The sequence below is a fragment of the Vicugna pacos genome, chromosome 3, assembly GCF_048564905.1.
Source record: "Vicugna pacos chromosome 3, VicPac4, whole genome shotgun sequence".
Classification (NCBI taxonomy): Eukaryota; Metazoa; Chordata; class Mammalia; order Artiodactyla; family Camelidae; genus Vicugna; species Vicugna pacos.
Window position 1 is genome coordinate 48179069 of NC_132989.1, and position 25400 is coordinate 48204468.

Here is a 25400-nt window from a genome sequence, read left to right on the forward strand (position 1 = left end):
TAACTAATATTCTGTTGTGTATAAACACTGCATCTTCTTTATCCATTTATCTATCAATGGGCACTTAGGTTGCTTCCATATTTTGTCTATCGTAAATAATGCTGCACTGAATATGTGTATATCTGTCATAATAAAAGTTTTTCCCCCTTTGGATAAATACCAGGAGTGGAATTGCTGGATTATATGGTAGTTCTACTTTTAATTTTTTGAAGAATCTCCATTTTGTCTTTCAGAGTGGCTGTATTGATTTACATCCCCAAACAATGCACAAGTGTTCCCTTCTGTCCAGACTCTCACCAACTTTTATTTGCTCTTTTTTTGATAATAGCCATTCTGACAGGTATGAGGTGCTATCTCATTGTAGTTTTGATTTGCATTTCCCAGAAGATTAGTGATGTTGGACATCTCTTTATGCCTGTTGACCACCAGAATGTTTTCTTTTAAAAAATGTCTCTTCAGATTCTTTGTCTATTTTTTTTTTTGATGTTGAGTTGAATGAGTTCTTAGTTCATTTTGGTTATTAACCCCTTACTGGATACATCACTTACAAATATCTTGCCCCACTCAATAGGCTGCTTCTTCATTTTGTTGATAGTTTCCTAACGTAGTGTTGTAGGTCAATTATACTTCAAAAACAAACTTATAGAAAAATAGATCAAATTTGTGGTTACCACAGGCATGCCTGGGAAGCAGATAAGGCAGTCAAAAGGAAAAAAACTTCAAAGTATAAGATAAATGAATATTAGGGATGTAATGTACAGCATGATAAGTGTAATTAACACTCCTGGATATTCTATATGAAAGTTGTTACAAGTACTCCTGAGTTCTCATCACAAAAAACTATTTTTTTCTATTTCTTTAATGTTGTATCTATATAAGATGATGAATGCTCACTAAGCTTATTGTGACAATCATTTCATGATTTATGCAAGTCAAATCACTATGTTGTACACCTTAAAAATAAACAGAAAGTAAACATCTTTCAGATTTATACACACACACAAATATACATAGAAATAACAACTAGAAGGAAACATGTGCAAAGTAATAGTGTCATGAAAGAGATGTGAACTCAGGATAATAAAGGCAGAAAACTTGTACTTGAATAAAACTGTGTTAATTCTTGAAGTTTCAAATTATTTGGTTATAATTGGTTAGGATGGTTTTATTTGCAATTGTTGTAGTAATTAGAGATGCTTTGTTATAAATAGGAAATTTGATGTCAGTTTATAAATATTATATTGTAGTTCAATATTGATTAATTATTCTTTGGGAAAATGCTAGTATTTAATGGGATTATTTAAACATTATATTTTAGTTATAAATATACAGTACAAAAATTGTTATAGCCTTTCAATAGGAGAAATATACAATAGAAGGATGGACTAATCTAAGAAAAGACACGCAACGTCAGCTAAATCATAGTTGGTTTGCCCCTTCAAGGAAAAAGTTTCATGAATCAGAGCACACTGTGACACATTATTTTAAAATTGTGGAAATAAAGGAGATATATCCATTAACAAACACACTTTATGTGTTTTTGACATTAGATTTACAAATTTCTAAACAATTATGCAAATTTCTGTGAAATCTTAGCTGAATACCAACTTATAAAGTAGAATTAAGAAGAGGAAGAACTAAATGACTGCCACAATTACTAGCTAGAGAATATACAAAGTTTTCTTTACTTAGATTGTAAGTTCAGGATAAATATGATTTTAATCTTTCATTGGTCACATATATTAAACTAAAATATTGTGAAATGAGTCATAGGGCAAGTAGTTCTCCTTTTCTTCAATAGCTTGCACAGCAAGCAGATTTAATATTCTTTATGTATTAGTAGTTTTTAAATGATATGATTTTTGTAAAGATAATTTCCCTCGATTCTAATGTAGATATTATTAAGTTCTGTTCATTGTACATGAGAATTTTAACAACCATAGTGTGACTTTCTCTTCATTGAGGGTTCAAAATCTATATTCTTGAACACCTTTGGAATGGGGGAAAAATTTCAAATTAAAAAACTTAACTTTGTACATCAAGGAAATAGAAAAAGAAGAACAGGAAGGCCCATAGTTAGCAGCAGGAAGGAAATGACAAATATCAGAGCAGAAATAAATGAAATAGTGATTAATGTAAATTAGGAATTTGGGATTAACAAATACATACTACTATATATAAAATGGGTAAAAAGGACCTAGTGTTTAGCACAGGGAACTATATTCAATATCTTGTAATGACCTACAGTGGAAAAGAATCTGATGTTTCTTTGCTCTTCACTTGAAACTAACACAACATTGTAAATCAACTGTACTTCAAAAAAGTTAAGGAAAGAAATAAGCAAAATTGACACATTTTAGCTAGACTAAGAAAATAAGAAAGGACTCAGGTAAAATTGGAAATGTAAGAGGAGACATTTCAGTTTATACCACAGAAATATAAAGGATCATAAAAACTACTGTAAACAATTACACACCAACAATTTGGATAACCTAGAAGAAATAAGCTAATTCCTGGAAACATACAACTAAGACTAAATCCTGAAGAAATAGAAAATCTGAAGAGATCAATAATGAGTTAGGAGATTCTCAATAATCAAAAAACCTTCCAACAAACAAAAGCCTGGCACCAGATGGTGAATTCTGCAAAATATTAAAGGAAAAATTAATGCCATTCTTCTCAAACCCTTCTAAAAAACTGAACAGGAGAGAATACTGCAGAACCTTGATACCAAGGCCAGATAAGAACACTAAAAGAAAAGGCTAATATCCCTGAATAATGTAAATGCTAAAATTCTCAACAGAATATTAGCAAACTCAATTCTGTAGAACTTTAAAAGGATCATATACCATGATCAAGGGGTGTTTCTTCCTAGAATACAAGGATGATTCAACATGAGCAAATCTATACATGTGATATACCACATTAGTAGAATATAAGGTAAAGTTTATATGATTATTTCAATAAGTGCAGAAAAAGTGACAAAATTCAACATCCTTTCATGATGAAAGATCTCAACATAGGGGTTATAGAATGAATGTAGCGCATATAATAAAGGCCATATATGACAAACCCACAGCTAACATCATCCTCAAAGGTAAAAGGTTGAAATTTTTGAGACCAAAACAAAGAAACAAACCAAAAAAACCCACCACCAACAAAAAAACAAGACAAAGGTGCCCACTATCACCAATCCTATTAAACATGTTGCTGGAAGTCCTAGCCGGAGCACTTAGACAAGAAAGAGAAATAAATAAAATCCAAATCAGAATGGAAGTAAAATTGTCCCTGTTTGCAGGTGATATGATCTTATATTTAAAAAACACTAAGCCTGCCCTAAAACTGTTAAAGCTAGTAAATGAATTCAGTGAAGTTGTAAGATACAAAAATCAACATCAAGATATTAGTTGCATTTTTATACACTAACAAAGAAATGTCTGAAAAAGAAAACAATCCCATTTATAATGGCATCAAAAATAATAAAATACTTAGGAATAAATTTAACCAAAGAGATGAAAGATCTGTACACTGAAAAGTACGATTTGATCAAAGAAATTAAAGAAGACACGAAATAAATGGAAAGTTATTTGTATTTTTGGATTGGATGAATTCATATTTTTAAAATTTATATAATAGTCAAAGTAATCTATAGATTCAGTATAATATCTGTGAAAATTTCAATGGCATTTTTCACAGAAATAGAAAAAAAATCCTAAAACTTATATAGAACCATTATAGATTCCAAATAGCCAAAGCTGTCCTGAGAATGAAGAACAAAGCTGGAGGCATCAGACTTCCTCATTTCAGATTATATTACAAAGCTATACTAATCAAAACATTTTGGTACTGACATAAAAATAGACAGAGAGACCAATGGAACAGAATCAAACACCCAGAAGTAAATCCCATATACTGTCAGGTAATATTTGACAGATGATCCAAACATATTGAATAGGGCAATAATAGTGTCTTCAATAAATGATGTTAGGAAAACTGGACAATCATATGCAGAAGAATGAAATTGGACCCCTACTATATACCATTCACAAAAATTAACTTGAAATTGATTAAAGACTTGCACATAAGGCTCCAAACTGCAAAACACTTGGAAGATTACCAAGGGAAAAACTCCTTGGCATTGGTCTTAGCAGCAATTCTTTTGGATATGACACCAAAAGCATTAGCACCAGAGGAAAAAAAATAATTTGTGAGACTGAATTAAACTAAAAAATTTGGCAAAGCAAAAGAAACAACAAAATGAAAAGGCAACCTATAGAATGAAAGAAAACATTAGCAAACCATCTATCTGACAAGGGGTTAATATCCAAAATATGTAAGTCACTCTTGCAGCTCAGTAGGAAACAAACAAACAAGCTATCTGATTAGAAAATGAGCTGACTGTACATTTTTCCAAAGAAGGCACATCAATAGCCAGCAGGTACATGAAAAGATGTTTAATATCACTAGTTATCATAACCATGGTGAGATACCACTTCACATTGGTTAAAACAGCTATTTTCAGAAAGGCGGGGTATCAAAAATTATGGCTAGGATGTGAAGAAAATGTAACCCTTCAGCACTGTTGGTGGAATTGTAAATTGATGCAGCCAATTTGGAAAACAGTATGGAGGTTCTTCAAAAGATTAAGAATAGAACTACTGTATGATCCAGCCATCCCATTTCTGGGTATATATGCAAGAGGAATGAAATCAGGGTCTTGAAGAGCGATCTGAACTTCCATATTTATTGTAGCATCATTCACAATAGCCAAGATATGGAAATAACCTAAGTGTACATTGACAGGTGAATGGATACAGATGCGTTTACACAGGAATATTGTTAAGCTGTAAGGAAGAAGGAAGTCCTGCCACTTGTGATGACATGGATAGACCTTGGAGGCATTTTGCTAAAAAAATAAGTCAGACAGAGAAGGACAAATACTTTATGATCTCACTTGTATGTGGAATCTAAAAAGATTCTAAAAATCTAAAAATCTAGAAAGAGAGTAGAATGGTGGTTGCCAAAGGTCAGGAGATAGGTGAAACAGGGAGATGATGCTAAAGGATAAAACCTTCAAGTTACAAGATGAATCATTTCTCAAGAACTAAGGTTCACCCTGGTAACCATAGTTAGTACTGTACTGTATAATTTGAAAGTTGCTAAGAGAATAGACATATTTTCACCACACAAACACACACATACACATAACACACACACAAAGGTAGTTATGTGAGGTGATAAAGGTGTTAAGTAACCCTATTGTATTAATCGTTTCACAATATATATGTGTATCAAATCATCATGTTGTACACTTTAAGCTTACACAATGTCATATGTCAATACCTCAACAGAGGTGGAAAAGAGAATATATTGTGCATATCTTAACTTGGTGCTTCATAAACATAGTTTCACGTGCACATTGTAGAGGATATTTGTAAAAGTAAGTATATTCTGTAAACATTATCATGATATTAATATGTCTTTGTATTTTCCTTCAGAGTTCTCACAGTTATTTTTGCTTTGTTGCTCTTTCTCCCATATTCTCTATCTCTGTTGAATTTTGTTAATTGCATAGGCATTCTGTTTTGTGACGCAGTGTCCCCTATAGCCCTCTTATTAAAGCAAATGTAGTTTTTCTGTCTTTCGATATCCATATCAATATTTTTCAAATTTAAATGAAAATACTTTTTACCCTAGGAACACATCTATTTAGACACTCTATTTCTAATTATACACAAATGATTGGACATTTCTGTCAACATTGTAAAAGCTCAGGCTGTATTTTAATCAATAAATTAGTATTTTTACATCCATTTTCCAGAACTGCTTATGTGGTCTTTCGTATATATATATATATAAATATGCATGTGGAAATGTTAAGATGCGTAAACACGTGGCAAACTGGGTCAGGGTTATTCATCATATGCATTTACAAAAATCAGTTTTCTTTTCATCTACAATTCTCTTAAAATTAACCTTGTTATGGTCCCAAATTTCTTAACATAAATTAAAATAAACCTCTAAATATAATAGCAGAGCAACTCTCAAAATCTAAATAATTACTTAAAAATGACTTGTATCAGTGTCTAGCTGAATATTTGTATTCCAAGAACTTAAAATTATGCCATTTAAATACTATATCACATAAAAGATACTGAAGTGATCCTAAGGAAATAATCATACTCATTTCTCAGTATCATTTTTAAAAGAACTACTGTTTTCCTATTTTAATCCAGGGATTTTTCAGTTTTTAATCCAAATAAAAAAATACCTTTTATGATGGAGAAAGCAAAAGCTTCACAGATAAACAAAAGCTAAAAGATTTCAGCAACACCAAACCAGCTTTACAACAAATGTTAAAGGACCTTCTCTAGTCATCAAGCCATGAGAAAAGAGACCAAAAAAAAGAAAGAGAAAAAAAAGAGACCTACAAAAGATTGCTTTGGCTATTTGGGGTATTTCGTGGTTCCTTATAAATTTTGGAATTGTTTGTTCTAGTTCTGTGAGGAACGGCCCGAGTGTTTTGATGGAGGTTGCGTTGGATGTGTGGATTGCTTTGGGTAGTGTGGCCATTTTGATGTTGTTAATACTTCCAATCCAAGAGTGCAAGAAATCTTTCCATTTCTTTGTGTCATTTTGGTTTTCAGAGTATAGGTAACCTCCTTGGTTAAGTTTATTTCTAGGTATTTTGTTATTTTTGATGTAATGGAAATGTTTCTGCCAGTTATAAAATTCTGGTTTTTGAAGTGGAAAAAAAAAGTGAATAAAGGGCTGCAAATGGCAAAATATCCTTTTTTATGGGGGAGTTGTTTTCCATTATACACACACACACACACACACACATATATATATAAAATTCCATAATATATATATGCTGTATCTCCATTATCTATTCGACTATTGATGTGCATTTAGGATGCTTCCATATTCTGGCAATTATAAATAATGTTGCTGTCAATAGCAGAGTGTGTGTATATTTTTCAGTTAATTCATATTTTGCAGTGGGCTTTATTCCTTTGATAACTATGTTAAGTTTAAAAAGCTAAAGCTCTAAACATCCTTAGAAACAATGAATAGTATGTATATGTAAATTTAAAAATATATATGCAGTTAAAAAAAAAAGATCTATCAAACCATGAAAGACATAGAAGAAACTTAAAAGATACATTACTAAGTGAAAGAAGCCAGTCTGAAAAGGCTACAAACTGTATGATTCCAACCAAATGACATTCTGGAAAAGGCACAGCTACAGAAACAATAAAAAGATTGTGGTTTCCAGGCGTTTGGGGAGAGGAAGGGAGGGAAGAATGAATAGATGGAGCACAAGGGATTTTTAGGGCAATGCAATTATTCTGTATGATAATATAGTGGTGGCTATATGCTATTATGCATTTGTCAAAGCCCATAGAGTGTACAACAAGTGTGAACCCTAATGTAAACTATGGACTTTGGTTGATAATAATGTGCCCATGTTGTTTCATTGATTGTACCAAATACGCCATACTGATGAGGGATGTTGACGGTAGGGGAGTATATATGTGTGGGTAGGGAGGGCTATGTGCGAACTCTCTGTATTTTCTGCTCAATTCTGTTGCAAACCTGAAACTGCTCTAAAAGAATAAAATCTATTAAAAAAAAAAGTACCTTTTAAAGACAACTGAAAAGCAAATTAGAAATTCTACTACTCAATTAGTACAAAAATACCAAGAACACCTAAATGAATTTATTTATTTCCTGATTTTGTTTAAAACTAAAACAAAAACTTATCTTATAAAGGGGTGGCAAATTTTGCTTAATAAATATTCAGTTAGTGAAGAAATATAATTATTTCTTATATTCTAGATGTAAACTTTCTAGTAGTCTAGATCTAAACATTCTAATCATTTCCTATTTTTCTAAGGTAGTCCAAAAGCTGAATATTTTAATTTTGATGAAAGCATTTCTACAGACTTCATTCTTCATGCACAGTCATTCTGCTATTGTCCTGCAGTTATGTAAAATCAAAAAGACATAGTTTGTATGGCAAGTGAAATTCTGGTAGGATAACCAGCATATTTTAGAGCTTATGCAAGATACTAATATATTTGAACACTGTCTCTAGCCATTATTTAAAATAGACCTAGAGGAAAAATTTGCCAGTATCGTAAGACTTGGGAATTTGAATATCAAAAAATGTATTTGAATCAACAATTTAATTGAAGATAAATCTTGATCTACTCTCTTCCCCAAAATAATGTGAGATGGGAGTGTAGGTTAAGAACTTATATTGAGTGCTAACGAAAGAATCCATTTTTGTTCTAAAAGTGTCATGACATAATTCTGAGATGCAGTTTACTTTTATCAGTTTCTCTTGAAAGAAGCCATGATCTTGCCTGAATAGAAAGCCAAACCAAACAAAAACAAAAACATAATCATCTAAAAACATAGATCGTATCAAATAAATAAGTTTTAGACAAATTGTAATTTGGGGGACAGACTGTCAGGCAACTAATTTCAACTTATACTTTTGACCAAACAAAACAATTATATAGGATACAAAAGTGCCAACAGCATTTTAATTACTTTTCCAAAGTTAGAGAATTCCATACTGTTTATGAATTCAGACTATTACTGATCTTAATTGTCTCCTTTAACTAATCTGATTATCTTGAGTATGCTTTGTTAAAAAAAATCCTGATATTAATGTTCAAAATACTGGAGAAAAATAAAATTTACCCTTAATATAATTTTAGTTCTCTTACTTGTATTTACTTACATGATATAATTTAATTAGTAAAGAAATGTTTGGTCAACAGGGGCAGGTACTAAATATGTCTAATATAACTTTTAGTGCATTTGGGTAAGAAGATGAGGATTTATATAGCAAAGGAGGTCCCAGAAGTATCTGTTGTTTAATGTGACTGAAATTCACTCATATAAAGTATTATCACATTTCTGAGTCATTTCAAGACAATATTGATAGAGACTTATCCCATTTTCCTCTTCTTGTTTTTCTTAGATCTTAATCAGACAGTATCTCAATCCAAAGTAGATATATGATGCCTATACAAATAGGATCTTCTTTTCCTTTTCACCATTGCATTATTTCCCTGTGATATGTAATGTATAGTGTTGAGATTGATGTAGTTAATAAGTTACAGAAGACAGTAAGATACCAACTTCTATAAATGCTAGATGTGAAATGGAAATTCATACAATTGGAATCAAAGGAGGATCCTTCATGTCAGCTTTTGTTTGTCAACTAAGAAAGCTATATCCACATATGGCAATGAGTATCCCTATTAGCTCTAAGTCTTAAAAAAGGAATATAAAATATCATAGTATTTCAAAAACTATCTTCATCTGGTATTTTTTTCACTGAATTAATTCTTATGTCTGTGCCAGATTTTGCTAACACTAAGAATTTAGCATTTACATAGGTTATACTTAAAAGTCTATTTATCAATGTGCCTATTGGAATGTATCACTTTGGGGAAAATTTAGATATTACTTGTAAAATTATTTGTATGGCACAAAGTATCATTGGATAATTAAATCCACCTATTTTAATATTCTTGACACATTAAACAAATGCTAGCTTACTTAAGAGTATATTAAATTTTTGAATTGGTCTCATGAACTAGGGAATGTCTAAATAAAATGATATTCGGCATGCATATCTGATCTAAAGAATAACTACATGTATCAGACATTTTTTTAAAATGATTTGAAATTGGCTCAGTGAGATAATCAGTCAGTTGCCAAAGCATTGAATTAATATTCCCAAATACAAGCAGTGCATCAGACTGAATCAACATTTGTTACAAGAAGTTCGTTCAAAATCATAATTCTAGCAGAAAAAAAGATATTTTTAAAGAACCAATAGTAATTCTTGGTTCATTTTGTCTCTCTGAAGGATAGCAATGGAAAATAACTAGAACATTGGATGATGTTAGCTCAGGAGGTTCATTTGATCTAATTGATAACTCAATATGATATTTATAAAGCTCCTACCAAAGGGTATGGCTTACTGTAGGCCTTCAATTAGAAATAGCTCCTTTACCTTCTAAGTTAAGAAGACAAAGTAGAAAAGAACCACATCAGCTGCAATTGTAAATTATAGATTCCTTTTCTACTGTTTTATAATGAGTTTATGTGGACAACAATAACTCTGTATCTGTTTCCATATTTTCATTAACTATTTGATATGCTTTAAAAAATGAAGTTTTGTGAAACAGCCAAATCTGCTTTGATTTGGTTGATAGTTTCTTTTGACTGAGACTGCATTAGATATCTAGATGAATTTAGGGAAGAAGTAATGTCTTAGTAAGGGTATGTCTCTCATCCATGATTATGGTATATCTGTTATAATCACATGATTAAAATTATTTGTTTCTAATTCTAAAGATAAGCTTTACTACTTGAGTTCAATTTTTGGTGAATTTTTACAAGTTGCAGTGTATGTTCAGGACTCAGTTCATTTCTTTAAGACAGAGATATACATTAGTTACAGTTATTGATTTTTTAAATTAATAAAGAAAAATACTTAGATGCAAAATAGATTAACATAAATAAACATATTACTAGATCAAAATCAATTAAAGTATGTGTTGATCCTTCAATTCCAATTTCAGGAATTTATCCTAGAGAATGTAAAATAATGAGGATGTTCATTTCAGTATTGTTTATATATCAATAGAAAAATAAGTACCTAGACACCATAATATTGTTTAAGATAAGAAAATGGTTAAATACATTCCAATATACCTATGCACCAGGACCTTATGTAGTTGATAAAATGATGCAGATGTAAATGTACTGATAGGTAATGTTGCAGGAAACTGTAAACTGCAAAATTATATGAATTCTTTGATTTTCTAAAAACTGTAGGTATATGTCTACACCTGTTCTCAAAATCGTTCATCTTAAATACCTCCTGAAGTGTAGTATCTGAAAAAATATTTTGTTATTTAATTTGTACACTATTAATATTTAATTTTTATTTAATTTGTATAAACTATTTTTTAAAGTTTTTCTATTGATCAGATCCTTCTTTGAAATTCTTTTTAAATGAAAAAATGGAGAAATAAATGTATAACTATTAATTGTTGGAGAACTTCTAGTTGAATAAATACTATCATTGAGGTAAAAATCTCAAACACCAGTGATTAAGTACCTGATTAGCTGGAAGCATATAATTTTAATTCTGGATATGCAAACAAATGCAAACAATGTAATTTTCTATTTTTTTTAGTCAAGATAACTAATTTTTAAAATTGGATATAAAAATTCTTCTTTGAATATAAACAGTCTTGAATTCTGTGATAAATAAGTATTTACAAATCTGTTAAGGACAATAGAAGTTTTAAGATTTTACCTATTTGCAAACTAATCGGCTAGCCTGCCGCAGTTTAAGTATGCTCTCAGAAGGCACAAGGTGAGAACGAGAACAGAGGACTTCACATCACAGCAAACAGTGTGAACATCATATTTGCACTGGTTCCCCTTGCACCTCAAGTCCTATGAGGCAATACAGAGGGGTCATGATATATGCCTGCACTCAAGTTACATTATAGGACAGAAGTCCTGAGCTTAGGAAATCCAAATAGTTTATAATAAGCAATAAGCATGCCTGTTTGCTCTGAAGGAGACACACTGTTTTCCAAGTTTGTTTGCTAGATGTGAAGAAATGTGAGAAATCTGTTAGGAGTTGTCTCCCAACAATACCCACCCCTTGCTTCAATATCATCTTGGGACTCATTTTTTTTTTCCCATGACTATACCACCTTGTCAGGCACTCTAATTAACCAGAGATTGGCATCGAATACATTCAGTTGTTTTATTCAGCATTTAAATACCAATGCGACTTCAGACTGCAAAATGGGACCAGCCTACATGGTTTCAACCATGCCTACAAGTGTCCCCTATTAAAAATTCTATAAACCGCTAGGGTCTAACTTGAAACACCAGGTGGCTTTCTCCGTCTAATTGCCATTTCTGTACTGACCTTTCCTTTTAGTGAAGGCTTCTGTCCAGCTACAGCATGACATATTAGTAACTGCATAGACTTCATTTTGTCCACAAAGAGGGCACCTAAGGAGATTCTATCATCTACAACTACCCCTGGTTAGTGAGCTGAGTCTGAGTTGAATACTTCTCAGGGCTGAGGTAGCATCAGTGATCTCTTTAGCTAAACTTATAGTCACGTTTCATACCTTTTCTATTTGTATAACTTCCACGGTAGAGACAACCGCCTGCACTGTGTATATGGATAAGTCAGTCCTCTCCCAAAGAAATTCACCTACATGACCAAATGTTACCCAGTTCAAGTGAGATCACCTCAGTTGTCTGAGGGCTATATGTTCAATAGGTGGTTTCCCCTCAAACAATTGCAGTTCCCCATTAAAGTGCATGCACATCACTCTTTTGGGAAGGAATGTAAGTTAAGGCTTGGCTTCCACACAAGAAATATAGTCCCAGAGATGCACATTGCATCCCTGGAAAGTAAATGTTATTTAGAATTGTTGGGATCCCCTAAATGAGACCTATATTAGGAAGAGGCCACAGGTTGATGGTGTTTCCAGTGCCTCCATTGTTCATGGTGCATTTCCCTTCCTGCTAGTAAGTCTTTGAATTTACCAGTTCAGTAAGAATAATTGAGTCTACCCTTTGTGCTTAAGGTACTGCCTAAGGGAAGTCAGCCTACTCTGTTCTCTGTCTGTCCCAACAGCCAGGTGGTGTTTTCCTTGGGATGGGATGATTAGCCATGGTATACTACTTTTCTGCTGCAGCCTAACAAATCAATACTAACTTAGCCTCTTAACACAACACGCTTACTATGTCACATGTGTGTAAGAAGAAGTCCGTATGTGAGAAGCCTGGGCACAGCTTATATGGGTTCTCCTACTCAGGCTCTTGCTAGGCTGCAATTCAGGTCCTCCCTGGTTCTGTGGTCACATCAGAGGCCTGACTGGAGAAGGATCCACTTTCAAGTCCATTTCTATTGTTGACAGAATTCATTCATTTGTGGCTGTACACCCGAGGTCCTCGTTTTCTGATGGCTATTGGCTAGGAACAGTTCCTTCCCATATGACTCTCTCTATGCCATATTGTCCTCTCTTGCCATATGACCAACCCTCTTACATAGTAACTTACTGCTTGAACCAACAAAGGAATTTTCTCTCACCATGATAACAACCAGTCTTAATGTATTAAGTAATGTAATCTCAAGTGTGCTAGCCCATCACCACTGCAATATAACATAACTTAATCAAAGGAGAGACATCCCATCACTTTGCAATATACTATTGTTCAGTATCTAGTCTCAGAACCCATTACACTCAATTCGGAAGAAATTCAATGATAACATCAATGGGGGAGGGTGGGAGATGCAAGAAGCTAATTTAGATTCTACCTAACACAAAGGGCTTCAGGAATTAGGGTGGGAAAAGAAAATCCAGAGTGAATGTTTATTCAAGAGAAGGGCTCCAGGGATAGCTCTGAAAACAAAAAGATCATTTATACTATTCTGTCCCTTATACTTTCAAGGGCTAATGTGTTACCTGTAAAAGTGAAATGATTGTTAACCCTATCTCTGCAAAATTGGTGTTTTCCCTTCCAGGAACTATACTGCAACTTTAATTTTAATCATATCCTCCTTATATCTAAGGCTTTCGTCTAGAAAAGTTAGAAACAAGAGAGAGGAGGGGACTTTCATAAAACTAACAGAGATCTCTATGTACTTTGCATAAGTCGCTATGGGGGACTTGGCAAGCAATGTACTCAACCCATTAGTTTTTTCATCGCTCTCTGATCTTTGCCACAAATGAGAGATGAGTCCTTTCTGAGGACATCTACATTTATATGAAGAAAGAGGATTACTAAAGTGTTTAAATCAGGAAGAGATGACAGACATGGAGTCAGAAATCTTTTTGAGCAATATTGGAGATCAATCCAATACTCAACAATACCAGATGCCTCTGTATCTTAGGTATTGTGGGAGGTCCATTGAAGGACTGTCAACCCAAGGCTGAGTACTTTTTTGCAATAAAATTCATACCTTTTACAGATTGCAAATAATCTGCAAAGTCAAAAACATAATGCAAATTAGTTAAAGGGCTTCAGTGGTGTGGAGAGCACAAGTTGATTAAATGAGAATATCAACACTGTAACCTGTCAAGTTGTAGATATAGAGTTCCAGTCTATGATTATGGATGTATTGCTGTATCTGAAATGATAATAAATCCAGGCAGGCAACATAGGTAGTAAAATATGGTTAGTGCAATTTCAGTCAGCAGTTTAGTTTCAGTCCATCTCATCAGAAAGCAGGCCTTACTGTGGGCAACAAAGTGTATGTTTATTGTTCTAGGGCTGCTATAACAAATTACTACAGCTTGACAGTTTAAAACAACAGAAATTTGTCCTCCCACAGATCTACAGGCTAGAAGTGCAAAGTCAAGACGTCGGCAGGATTGGTTCTTTTTGGAGGCTCAGAGGGAAAATCTGTTCCATACCCCCAATACTAGCTTCACTCTGTAGGCAATTCTTGGTGTTTTGCGGCTTGTAAATTTATTGCTTCAATCTCTGCCTCAGTCTTCACATCACCTTACTCTTTGGGTTGCTTATGTTTTGGTGTCTCAAATCTCTCTCCTTTTTCTTATGAAGATACAAATTATTAAATTTAGAGCCTACCCTAAATCCAGGGTGATCTCATCTCAAGATCCTTAACTTAATTACATCTGCAGTGCAACTATTTCTAAATAAAATAAAATTCATGGATACCAGGGGTCAGTATTTGGAGTATCTTTATAGGACCAATATTCAACCCACTCTAATGACCTAGTTGGTTCAATGAGAAGCCATGATTTGTTTCTACAGTTTGTGGCCCCAAAGAGATGTACTTTAACCTGAAGTTTAGTCTTCAATTTGGGTTAGGTTAAAGAGGGAGGAAAGAAACAGAGGTACCGAGGGAGAGAGTGCCTATGATTTATTAAGCAAGGTTTTGCATTTACTTTCATTTTCAAGCCATATCGCTCAACAACAACAAAACAAAGTCTAATGTTTACTTTCCACTCAAAGCTCTTGAATTGCAAGTTTCTCACTGCAGACAATATTTGCTTCAGCTTTAGACATCTTGGTTTCATTGCCATGGAGCCATGGTCTTCTAGCAAAGACTAGAGAGCTTGCTTCCCCATTGCTGTAATAACATCCTCTTCTCATTATTACTCCTTCTCCCTTCAAAGGAGAGTGAACAACAAACAAGGCACCATTTAGACAGTTTGTTTTGATGCTGTCTTTACCTCAGCTTCTAAGAATGAATTCTTCTCCTGTTCATTAACAGGTGTCATTGGGATATCCTTCCTCCTAGCTCCCTACTACTAGGGCAAGAGCATGCACTACCAGATCCCAACGAGTCATCTTATATTTTCTATCACAGCCCAAGAGCCCTCAACCTTCCTGTTTTAAGAAGCCATTTCTATGAACATCACATTCTCATTGCCAAACTGCCCAGAACTGTGAAAGGTCTGTGATCATATACTACTTGCAAGCTAACAAGTGAGCTTGTCATGGTTTTGTGGATGCTGACTAATACTGCTAGACAGAAAGGACTTTATTTCTCACATCACAGTAAGCATTGTGAGAATTAATGCATTTTGAGCCAGTTCCTCTTACGCCTAAGTTTCATGGGGTGATGTAAATGGGCTTAGAGTGATGCCTGCATGTGTGTATTTGTCCAAGTCATTAGACTGTCATGATAGTTTCATAGCAGATGTCCATCTTTTCTAGAGTGAAAAACAGTAACTTTATTAAGACCACTTATACCATATTAATCCACAGGGAGATATGGTTTTTGATTTTATAATGTTTATGTGATATAATATATAAATACAAACACAAATACTAGAGCTTTTAAATGTATAGTCTGTATGGGTTTTGCTGCATGAAATTTAGATTATAAATAAAAAACAATTTAATAGAAGTGAAAAAACAAACAAAAGGCACATGTTTGATAATATACCAATATGCTAACTCAATGCCTCGTTCCCAAATAATGGTATTTGTATCCTGAATAAAAATATAAAATTGACTGAAACTCAGCTATAATGCTATTTATTTAGCAGGTACTGATTTTGGTAGTAGAGCACATATTTCTTAAAAACAAATTTCTCAGTGAAAGTGGATTAAGTAGGAAAACTTGCATTTAGTGTTTACTTACTGGATATATGTAAAAAGAGGCTGCTTAACACTTGAACTCTTAAGAGCGAATGCTTGGATCAGGTAAGATTGGACTTAAAGTATATATGTGCATACAGCGAACTCTTTCTTGATTTTATGATTCTATCAGGAACCTCTAATGTTTATTTTATTGGTAAGGTGCTAGCTAAAACTCCAGTGACATCTGATTTTGAAAACTACCCCACCTAGTTGTTACTCTAGAACACATGGGACTCCAATAATATGGGGGATATCCTTCCTAAACTTATAAGAAATTAAATTTAAAGAAAATGATAAAATTGTAATACATAATCAGAGGAAACATATACTTAATATACTAGTAATTAATTTTTTTTGAAATTTAATAGATTAGCATGAAACTCAGAGACCTATTTTTTTAATCAGACTAAAGTATTCCTACAGAGAATTCCTCTTGGTGTTTTCCCTCAAATTTCTTCTCAGTTTTGCATTTATCCCTCCTCTTCCCAATAGTGGATATATGTTAATATTAGATATGATATTATAACTTTTATTGTTAATATGTAGACTACTTTCTCCTTTTATTTAAGGGTATGCATATTTTCAGTATTGACCTAAATGTTGCACACTTAGAGATGGCGTTTGTAAAGTGTGTATGCATACATGTGCACACCCACACTGGTGTTTCTTTTGGCAGCATTGTGAACACTAGATATACTAGAAATAATATGGATTAACGGCAACAACATTATTGTACCATCAGTACTCTTCCTTCAGTTTTCAGAAAATGTATTTCTCAAAATTCATTCTTTTAGGCATAGGATCTTTTTTATTTTTATTTTAGTCAAAAAATTATATCTTGCTTTAGTATAATATTATTTTCTAAGGCAATAAATGTTGCATAGTTCTTCAGTTTTTGTTGTTGTATTTTTCTTTTTGCTCTTTCTTTGAAATGGTAAAGCGTAACTTTGTATATCTTATGTGGATTTAATTTCTTGGTTTTATAAAATAATGTAATTTTTTAAGATGCCAAACAAATTTCATAAGCTTTGATCACATAGATCATTCAGAAAACAGTAGACCTTCACCAGAAGTACCCTACACTGGTACCCATTTTTTACCCCTAGAGACTTTTTTCCATTGCTATGTGAGTATTATTGTTAAATGAACAACCTTTCTTACAAATTTCTCACTCCAATGGTATAAACTAGGCAGTGAGTTAAAATGTAGGTCACAATGTTGGTGCTATGAATATTTATATATTTTGACATTTAGGAAGAATATGCCTTTCTGTACTGTAACCTCAAGCAGTGTTTTAGTTGATATATTTCTAAAAATGGAACAATTCATTTATACTATGTTACTTTGGACTTAAGGGACATATAACCTACCTTTCATAGGCATAAAGTTCAGTTGTCTTATTTCTACTGAATGAATTATGTTTAGAAGCTGTGCAGTCACATAATGCTTTAATGCTTTCTGTTTCTACATTTATGTATCCCTAGGTAGCCACATTCACACAACTGGCAGGGATATCAAGAAGTTGCAGGATCTACATGTAGAATGTCATCTTAAATACATGAAATAGCTCTTTCTTTGTTAGGCTCTCCAGAAACTGAGAATCTCCAGATTATTTTGGAAATTTGCTTAGGCTTCACCAAATATAGTATCAAAAAATTCTTCTGATCTTGTGTAAATCTTCCATCTGTAGTTTAACTTTTTCTTGTTTCACTTGAGGAAAATGGGGTTCTTTTTACTTTCTTATAACTGAATCAAGAAAGAACAACAGCAGTAATATGACCCATAGGTCTTCTCTTCATTTCTGATGAATTAAGCTATCCTAAGTCCTTTTTCTATTCTTTCATTCATAGAATCTAAAACTTGATCAGCATCAGGAATATTCCAAGAAAAATATGTGAGTAACATAATTATTTTAAAGGCTTGCAGACATTGCTGTAAAGTTTGTGGATTTTGAATTTAATCAGTGAATATTCATGGTTTCTAGTTCTTTAAAGTTCAAAGCTGTATTGTCAGGGCTTTAAGTCATCCATCTGAAGTACATAGGTAATGAATTTTGACAAATCAATATGCCCATGTAACCAACACTGAATCAAGATATCAAAAATTACTATTATCACAGAAGTTCCCTCATACCACTTTTCTGTCAATCCTTACCCACATTAATCAACCACTGTTTTGATTTTGAATACCATAGATTAGTTTACCTGGTTTTGAAGTTCATATAAATGAAATCATACAGTATTTCATTTTTTTTACTGTACATACTGTTTTAGAGACATCTATGTTGTTGTGTATATTACCAATTCATTTCTTTTTTTTTTGTTGAATGGCATGCCATGTGTGAATATACTAGTTAATCCATTTTCCTATTGAAAGACATTGTGGTTCTTTAAAGTTACTGGCTATTATAAATAAAACTGCTATAAATATTTTGAAAAATCTTTTTGCTTACATATGCTTTAATTTCTCATGGGAAAATACCAGGAGTGAAGTTACTGGGTCACAGAGAGGATATATGTTTAACTTTATAAGGAATCACCAAACAATTTTACCAAGGTGGTTACATTGTTTTAAATTATCATCAACAATGAATTAAAGTTCTAACTTACCCATATCCTTACCAATATTTGATGTCAGTTTTTGTGATTTTAGACATTCTAGTGGGTAAAAAGTAGTATATATTATGGGTTCACTTTTCATTAACCTAATGAATAATTTGGAATATATTTTATGTGCAGAGTCTGTTCAACTATTTTGCCCATTATTTAATGGGTTCTTCATCTTTTTTACTATTGAATTATAGAAATTATCTATATATTCTGGGTATGCATTCTTTATTGGATATAATACTGATAATATTTTCTTCCAGTATGACTTGCCTATTTATTCACTTTATGATATTTCTGAGGAGCAAAACTTTGTAATTGTGTTGAAATTTAATTCATAATTTCTTTTTTTCAGTTAGTATGTTTATTAGATATAAAATAAAGATCTGCCCACACTGAGATAATTTTCTCTTCAATTTCAAACTCTCTTTGTGTATTCAGTTATCTTTATACTCTGTATACATTTTAGAATCAACTTATTAATTTCAACCTCAAAATCTCTTTCTGGAATTCTGATTAAGACTAAGGTAAATCTATAGACCTACTTGTAGACTATTGACGTTTTATAATACTGAGTACATCTACTTAAAACCATTAATCTCCATAGCAAGATTTGTTTGTTTTCAGAAGGTTTTGTAATCCTTCATTGGATTTATTCCTAATATTTTTTGACAGTAGTGTAAAGGAGTTTGTTAAACATTTATTATTAATTTTTAAACCTTTGCAAATTTTTAAAATGCAATAGTTTTTTTTTCTGATCTTATGCCCTGAATATTGCTGAATTCACATTTTTAAAAATTTGCATGTTTCATAGAATTTTGAAGGTGAACAGTAATGGCATCTTCCAGTAATGGCAGTCATACTTTGTCATTTCTGATATTTTTTGCCTATATATATGTATAGATATATATAATATGCTTTTTAAAATTGAAGTATAGTTGATTTCCAATATTGTGTTTATTTCTAATATACAGCCTACTGATTTAGTTATACATATATTTATACACATATATATATTCCTTTCCATATTCTTTTTCATTATAGGCTATTATAAGGTATTGAATATAACTCCCTGTGCTATACAGTAGGACTTTGCTGTTTATCTATTTTATATATAGTAGTTAGTATCTGCAACCAAACTCCCAATTTATCCCTCCACCCTGTCTTTCCCCTCTGGTAACCACAAGTTTGTTTTCCATGTCTGTGAGTCTGTTTCTGGTTTGTAAATAAGTTCATTTGTCTCTTTTTTAGGTTCCGTATGTAAGTGATATCATACGGTATTTTTCTTTCTCTTTCTGTCTTACTTTACTTAGTATGACAATTACAATTTATTTTTCTTACTATATTAAGTTAATTGGAATTCTAATACAATGTTGAGAACTATTAAAAGTGAGCGTATTTGCCTTTTTGTAATCTGAGGCAAAGTGCTGAGTTTTTCACCACTAAGAATAATGTCAGCTATAAATTTTTCTTAATGAGCTTTTACAGATTGAGGAAATACTATTCTATTCTTAGATTTTTGAGAGTTTTTTTTTTAATCATGAATGGGTGTTGATTTTGAATTTCTTATTTATTACATGATTGATTGCATAGTCTGCCCAATATTATAAAAAGGGAACCTATATAACCACCTTAAGCCTAAAACTCAGTTTCCTTGGATATAATTATTAATTATGACTAATATTCTGACAAGCTTCTTGTTCACATTTTAATCTATTTTCTGTTCTAATGGTAAAGATCTCTTTGATTCACAATAGGAGAGTGAATAGTTGGAGGCCTGAGGAATAACAATAGCATTTAAAGATAAATATCAGTAGTGGACTCCCAAAACTTATTTTTTTAGGAAAGGTGTTGTTTTTATACATGACTTTTAGTTTCTAAGACAATATTTTAATATAGTTTTCTAATTAAAATATTAATTAAATTCTATGTGAAAACTTTAATTATTCCATTCACAAAATAGAAACTCAAAGTGTTTTTCTTGTCATGTCACAATCACCTTTGACTAATGTGTTATTTTTGCTCTATCTAAAGTATTACATTTTGCAGTACAATCATTAAAGTGGTAAGAAGTATTATTTTAAAAGGATACTATAGCCCATTTACTGTGTATTGCTAAAGACCTACATACCATTCATAAAATCATCAAAACATTTATGAGAGAAAACATTTGCGAATTATGTATCTATAAGGGGTTAATATTAGAATACATAAAGAACTCATACAACTCAATAGCAAAAGAACAAAAAATTTGGTTAAAAAATGGTCAGAGGAGCTGAATGGACATATTTACATATGAATAATCAACAGGTACACATGTAAGTGTGTTTAACATCACTAAGCATTAGGGAAATGCCAATCAAAACCATAATGAGATATGACCTCACACCTGTTAGAATGACTATCATCAAAATGGTGAGAGATATGAAACATTAGTAAGGATGTGGAGAATAGGGAACCTTTGTGCACTGTTGGTAAGAATGTAAATTGATGTAGCCACCATGGAAAACAATATGGAGTTTCCTCAAAAACTAAAAATAGAACTATCATATGATCCAATGATCTCACTTCTGGGAATATATCAAAAGGAAATGAAACCACTATCTCAAAGAGATATCTGCACCCCCTATGTTTATTGCAACATTATTTACAAGACATAAGACATTTAAGCAAACTAAATGTTCATGAATGGATGAATGGATAAAGAAAATATGAGATATATATATGAATATATATATGTGTATGTGTACAGTAGAATATTTTCAACCATAAAAAGAAGGAAATCTTGCCATTTGTGACAATGTGGATGGACCCTGAGAACATTATGCTAAATGAAATGTCAGACATATTACTATACGCTATCACTTATCTGTGGAATCTTAAAAAAAAAAAGGAAAACAACAACAAACTCTTAGAAAGAGAGAACAGGTTGATCATTGCCATAAATGGGAGTTAAGGGGTGGGGAAATGGGCGGGGGTGGTCAAAAGGTACAAACTTCCAGTTATAAGATAAGTAAGGCCTGTGGATGTAATGCACAGCAGGGTGACCATAGTTAACAACACTTTATTGTATATTTGAAACTTGCTAAGGGAGTGATCTTAAAAATGTTCTCTTGGCAAGAAAAAACTGTAACTCTGTGAAGTGATGATGTTAACTAAACTTGTGCTAATCATTTCACAATGCATACATATATTAAATTATTTTTGTACACTTTAAATGAGTACAATATTACATGTCAATTATATCTCAGTAAAACTAGAAAACACTGAAAATTCTCACACCACTTATGGAGTATTTTTAAAAAGAAAACATTTTACAATTTTTTTAATCTATTGAATTTCCATAATTTTAATTGAAATAGTGGTTATTTTTTAAGAAATTTATTCTTTAAAAAATTCATGTACTTGTCTGTATACTTTTCGATTATGTTGTGCACTGGAAACATCTTAAAACAAAGTAATTAGCCTTAGAACAAAGTAGTTAGCTATGATTTAAAGCTCTGTCTTGACTGTGGTAGTGGTTTCATTGGTGGTATACATCTATCAAAATTCATTAAATTGTACATTTGAAATATGTGTACTTTACTATACAGGAACCATACCACAATAAAGGTGTTTAAAAATTAAAAAATAAATATGCACATATCATATGACCCAGCAAAACAAAAGGTCTATCATGCATATGATGTTCATCTTGTATAATCAGCCATAGCTTTATTAAAAAAAATAATAACGTATACAACTGTTGCAGGTGTTTGGTAAAAGCAAACAGCCAGATCTTAGAATGAAGTAAATCACTGAATCATTTTATATATATGCTTTTTCTTTTTCTTTTCTTATACTTTGGGCCTGAGACTGTCTTCCCTTGCCAATATGTTCAGATATGTTGTGATGTGGCAGGCAGCTATCCTGTCTCCTGTGTTCCATCTGAATTGAAATAAGTGGTACTTAGGTACCCAGTGGCTCATCAACTCCCATATATCTTGGTTGTTAGCTTGCAATGTAGAATTCTTAAATGACAGTCACTTTAGATAAACATCACTTACCTGATCTAGTGACTCCATTGCAGTCACAATTTCAGTCACAACTAAAGCAATTTATTGTTGTTGCCATATGCTGAAGCTGTTTAATGTTTGTCACTCATAGATCCTAGCCCACTCCATGGAACTGCAGAAACTGTTTCATGATAATAGGTAGTTCTTTGCAGATAATGTGTGTGTTAAACCCTTTCTGGTTAATTCATTAATAACCTTACATATTTGAAATGTTTCAGCACTGCTTTGATTTTACTATAAAAAAGAAAATCTACTCAGTAATATAAGAGGATAGTGAGGTTGCAAGGCAAAAGAGCAAAACTATTTATTTCAAATTTTTTCTTATAAATTTTTTATGCTGTGATTTCAGACTCTCAAAATTGTTAATATTGTTGAAAATTTCATTTGTGATCTCATTATTTGATGTCTTAGAACTGTCTTTACTAAAGTGTACCCAAGAAACATCTAGTTATCATCTGAGAAGTACATAAACTTTGAAAGTATAAACAGACCATATAAAAGGTTTGAATAATTCTTTAACATTTTTTATTTGGAAATTAATTATCTGTCTATGCCCTACTAGTTCAAGTTCCTACTTCATTTCTTAAGTAATTGCTTTCCTCTCAAAGAAGGACCACATCATAAAAGTTAGGGTAGTATAAATTTATCAAAATATCTCAGTTATTGAGTCTGGCATAATTTCTTAAGAAAATTTAGAGTGATACTGAGTTTGCATATCTCATGGCCTAATCTAAAATTTTACTCTGAGATGCTGAATAGGAAGTAAAAATGAATTGAACTGATAAAATGTAAGAATCACTGTATGCAACTAAAGCCCAAACCTGTGGAGGAGAGTATTTGTAATATGCAAAACAATATTTGGGAAATCTCTGCAAAGGATGTACAAAAAAAATCCATACATAGTTTTCCCTCATTTTATGTATATATGGAAATACCTGATATAAGTGAGAGCTTTTAAGTTGCATAACAGAAGTGATTAAAATATGTATTAAACCATGTTTGTAATAAGTTACTTTAAAATATGAATAATCACTCTTAAGAAACTAGCCTTATTTATTTATGGTGTTAGTTAATTATTTTACATTTAAAATATACAGATATTTTTATTTGATGTACTACAAGATCAGTTTGAATGTACTGAATGGTTATGTTTTAATTCCACAATAGAGAAGAGACCATTAATTTAGACATGGGAAAAATTTCATTTAGCAGAATAAAAAGTTAAAATCCAAGTGATTTTTTAACTTGTGAAGAATGAATTAATTGGGAAATTTGAATGAATTTTTGTGGAGTCAGGAAGACAACCATTCCCCCAAATAAAAAAATTAGGAAGTACTCCATGCCTGATGGTCTCTTTTTCCAAATGATTTTTTTGTTGTCTGCTAATTGATCATTTTCCATGAGTTCTTACTCCTCCAAAAGTCATGCATGATGTGACCTTGTTAACAAGGTACTATTACGTTGTGATTGTTAATTGCTTAGAGTTCTGATCATAGTTATTTCTTTCGAGATTTATATGAGTATCAATTCTAAGTTGTGTCGTTAGAAGGTGAAAAAAGTTAAATGCAACTTTAACATACAATTTTGCAACCTTAACTTTGGTCATAAATCAAACTAGGAATTTGACTGCTATCACATTTGTCCCTCTAGTCATCTATGTGCCATTTTTGCCCACTAGAATACATCTGCTTCCACCTGAGAATATCCAAATTTATGTCTTCCTTGATTTTTTTTTTAAACCAACACTTGAGCTCTAAGAGACTGAAATACAAAACTCCATATGTTAACATCTGGGCATGTGAGTTTGTTACGTGTCTGCTAAAATCTCTGAATTAGATTTCTTTTCTTGTAAGCACATGTAAAGCAATTTCCTGACATAGAAGCATTCAATTATAAATCTAAATAAAATCAAATACCTAAATAAAACCAAATTCTGAAGATTTAATTTAGCAGGATGTCCATCTTAATAAAAGAAGGATGTTTGGAGGTGAAAATTTGTTCCTCCTTTTTATTTTTACGAAGATATTGTCATTTTCCATCTTTGAAGCCAATGTTCACTTTCAGCTTATACCAGAAGTTTAGATGATCATGAACATTTGACAATTTGTAATTGAATGCTTGCAGGCTAAAGAGGTTCTGCTCTTTCATTTGATGGATTCTGTCATGCCAGAGTCTGGCAGTGCATTTTATTTGACCTTTCTCCTTAACTCCATTCATCTTAAACCCCTTGTCACATGAGTGACGGGCCATCATGATGTGATAGAACACAAAACTTCAAGAAGATGCATCACCTTGTCAGATAAATGCAGATCAAAAAACCTTTTTTAAAAATGTTTAGTGAGTTGGAGGACAACTTAGGCTACATTAGGTTGTAATGTTGAAAAATAGAAGAATATACTTCAGAGAGCAAAGATTGCTGTTGGAATAAATTTAATAACACTTACAAATAAAAATAAGAATAATATGTATAATCTTTCCCATAAAATGGGGAAAATGACAAGACACAAATTTTCCTAAGAATGTTATTAGTGAAAGAAAACAATTT

At 32.1% G+C, this 25400-nt stretch overlaps 1 long non-coding RNA gene across 1 annotated transcript in view; it reads left to right on the forward strand.

Moving 5' to 3' along the window:
* The window catches only part of LOC140695601 (uncharacterized), a 107895-nt gene that overhangs the window by 55142 nt on the left and 27353 nt on the right, over window positions 1-25400 (forward strand). The gene's annotated exons all lie outside the window — the stretch shown is intronic.